The sequence below is a fragment of the Cephus cinctus genome, unplaced genomic scaffold, assembly GCF_000341935.2.
Source record: "Cephus cinctus unplaced genomic scaffold, Ccin1 Ccin1_scaffold0215, whole genome shotgun sequence".
NCBI classification, from domain to species: domain Eukaryota; kingdom Metazoa; phylum Arthropoda; class Insecta; order Hymenoptera; family Cephidae; genus Cephus; species Cephus cinctus.
Window position 1 is genome coordinate 1,343,755 of NW_014332933.1, and position 3,528 is coordinate 1,347,282.

The window sequence follows — 3,528 nt, forward strand, 5'->3', positions numbered from 1 at the left end:
CGATTACAGACAAGAGGATGGGTAACAGCAGCAAGATACGGCCCTGGCCGAAGTATAACGAAGTAAAGTGCCACAGGTGCCGAGGAAAAGAAGGGAAGCGTGGTGTAAAAGAAATTAAAAGGGAAAACCAAATTTTTACGTTTTTTTCCAAAAATTTCACCGATCGTTTCCAGCCAACAAGATTTAAAGCCACCAATTAAACCGCCCTTTGTTTTCAGAGGGAGGGAGGGAGGGGGGGTGATAAATGTTTACCGAATTAAAATAAGTCTTCCTGAAGACTCTCTGCACCGGAAGCCACGGGTCGCAGGCATCGTAGGGGGGGATGACTGAGCTATCTAATTAGAGCAACGAGCAATTACATGCCGATCGTAATTACTCGAGATCTTAGCGCAAGAGAAACTCTCGGCCCGGGGAGAAACGAAAAATTTGTTTGAAACAGGGGTGGCGCGTTACGTAACGCGTCACGGGACGAATTTTCACGAGCAAGAACAAAGGACCCGCGCAAGGTTGGTTTAATGGCGGGAAAAAAAAAAGGGAAAAATGTGAAATTCAAATTGTAGCGCGCAAACGGGTAACCATTAGCAACGGAAAGAGCAATGTTACGTAATTGCAATAAAGGAATTAATAGGAGGAAACAATTAAGTCAGCTAATTAATTTTTTTTTTCGGCGCGTATATACGTATATACAGCCACGTGTACGTATCGTGCACCGTATACGGGGAGTACAATTTCACGCAATTACATTCTGGGCTCTAAGGGTCCTTTGTGGAGCAAGAGTGAGAGTGGGGGTGGCGAATGGGATTTTCACGGTATACGAATAAACTTAAGGGTGTATACCGATCGGTGGGAGTGGCAACCGTAAAAAAAAAAAAAAATTGAAATACACTCCCAAGGCGTTCGGAAATTGATCCGAGTCTAATTTATACGTCGTCTACGTGAACGAACTGCCAAAGTAGCCGTATAAATTAAATCGAGACCCAAGCGAGATTCGGGACCGAAGTAAATCAGAACAGAATGTCGGGCAAGAACAGCATTTACCGTATATATATATATAGTGAGAGAGAGAGAGAGAGAGAGACAATATATAGGATGGCAGAAAGGAGGAAGCATCGGAATGAATTCGGCAGGACCCGAAGATTTTCTACTCGATGAAAAATTATACGAAAAGCTTTTCAGCACCCAGAGAAAACTTTGTTAAGGACCCTAAAAGAAATTTCGTTACTCAGACTCCCCCTCCTGTACCACAAGCCAAACCTCCTCAAGGAACTCGGCTGACTCGAAGTAGAGTAGGAGAAGCCAGCTAGTCGAGTAGATACGTACCTACTGGGTCAGACCGAGGAGTGACTTGGAATTGGTTACTGTATCTCTGGTTGAATCGAGTGTAGGTAGCGATACTTTCGTCAGACTTAGAATTTCTCAGTAGAATCAGCTGGATTAAATATATATATATATAAAAGTGTATATGACATTTAATTGTCTAACGCGACTGAAATAATCTCGTATATAATAACGAGAGAACTTGTGAAAATTTTGTTAAAGAGTGACATAAGCAGGTAAAATGAAAAAAATAATAAAATGGTACAACAGAATAAACGTAATAGCAGGATATATGTATATATATATATATATATATATATATATATATATGCACGTATATAATGATAAAGCAAGAGTAAGGTGAATTCACAAAGACGATGGACGACAAGCGATAATCGACAAGACGCGAAGCGACCGCAGTCGTGCAAGCGGAGATAGGATTGCCGTCGCCGGGCGAATTGTCCCAGTAAATTAGATCGTTAGAAACCGAGCCGGAATATTATTTGTCCAGAGGATGGCAGCCATTATCGTTCGAGTCACCGGAATGTAAACTCGAGCGGATCCACCCAATGAATAACGAAACTTCGTCGATTGAATCGATAATTATTATCTATAAGGAACCCAACCTGACCCACCAGCGAGAAACTCCAAAAAACAGTCACGTATAAACAAATCTCTTTATTACACTGAGATAAGCCATATCGAAGGTTCTACGCGATAAAACAAATTTATTCCAGATATCATATCGTTGATCGATTGTCAAAAATGGTCTCTCTATTTGTTATTCGGTCACGTCAAGTTTTCGTATATATACGGAGACTAGTTTGAGATTCATAAAAAATACCCATTGCCAGCCTCAGAGAGGCTCCATTACCCTCTACGAGTTTTCCTCGAGTTTTATTAATTCGCGGATCGGACGCCGAGCGCAGGCCTCTTTGCTTGAACGAACGTTAAGGACGATATAGGCAGGACGGAGGCCTCCGATATCTTGAATACCAGTGGAGAAGATCATTCTTCGCCAGACTCTCTGGGCAAAGAGAGAAATCGCTTTAGTCACCGTACAGTCGCTTTAAAGATTTTATGGGAATCGGTCAGGAAGTAGGAAGTCAAAGAGATATGTACATATATATAATATACCTAAAGAGAAAAATGAAAGAGAGCAACAGCCTCTCGTCTTGACTTACGAAGTAGAGACGGACGTTATACGTCAGACAGGAGTGTATCACGATACTGGTAAACCATTACCCTAATGAGCCCCCAAGTCTCAGAACCCTTTGGAGAAAGGACAAATATCAAAGGACAAATATCCGTTTTTTTTTACCCGTAGCTTCATTTGCATCTCCTTCCATATACATACGTGTCTCTTAGGGGTAGGAAGATATGCATATATATGTATACCTAGATACCTAAGTGCATGTACCATATAACGTGTACTATCGTATGGTCCTTTATAATAGACAGTCTGACACGAGGAGGCAGCAACGTATAGGCACTACAGTCTAGAAATACGAGCTATTGGTTGCAGCTGCTTAATCAGTCCAAGTGGTAAATATCAGGGATGGTGAATCGCCCGGCAATCAATCTAATGGAGGATCCGACTGTACGGTGCTGCCGCCAGTTGCAAACGTACGTAAACGCGTGGATAGGAACTTTTGGTAAATACGGAAGAATACATTTTTTTTACGACGGACTGTACTTTGCTTGATTCTAGAATGACTTCGCCGGTCCCTTGTTGTATGGTGAAATTGAGGTAGGAGAGCTAAAGGATTGTGGATACGAGGAAGGATCGGGAATGGGAAAGAGAAGGACGAGGGTAATTCCACACGGAGATGGAAAAATTCTCGACTAATTAGAAGAAAACCTTTTTCACCAAGGCGACTGATTCGATTCGCTAGCCGAAAGATCAAAGGGCAACAAAAAATTAATTTTTTTTCCTAAAGACATTGAAACTTTTACCCGTGCTTTCATGCGACACGAGTTTCGGTTGGCTGGCTTGGTCCGTATAATTTTCTCGGGAAAGCATATCGAAGAAACTGAGTTTCTGCTGACTATATATATATATAGTTTTATCCGTTTTTCTTTTTCGACTCTGGCATACAGGACGAATGGAAATGAGATAAAAAAAGTCTAGTGATTTTTTTCCATTTTTTTCAGTCCATTCACTAAATTGGTACGTTCCACCTCTATAGAATTTTTGCAATCCACTCTTTC

The 3,528-nt window shown here is 41.4% G+C and overlaps 1 protein-coding gene and 2 long non-coding RNA genes across 7 annotated transcripts in view; 1 reads left to right on the plus strand and 2 right to left on the minus strand.

Annotated features, from left to right (window-relative positions):
* LOC112493993 overlaps positions 1 to 3,499 on the plus strand; it is an 18,385-nt gene extending 14,886 nt beyond the window's left edge. Inside the window, exons 2-3 of the long non-coding RNA XR_003059049.1 lie at positions 2,775 to 2,943; positions 3,029 to 3,499. This is a non-coding gene — a long non-coding RNA (uncharacterized LOC112493993). The remainder of the gene's footprint in view (positions 1 to 2,774; positions 2,944 to 3,028) is intronic.
* The window catches only part of LOC107265120 (sestrin homolog), a 124,566-nt gene that overhangs the window by 72,959 nt on the left and 48,079 nt on the right, over positions 1 to 3,528 (minus strand). The window lies entirely within an intron of this gene.
* Positions 1 to 3,528, minus strand: part of LOC107265126 — a 13,433-nt gene that overhangs the window by 4,485 nt on the left and 5,420 nt on the right. The window lies entirely within an intron of this gene.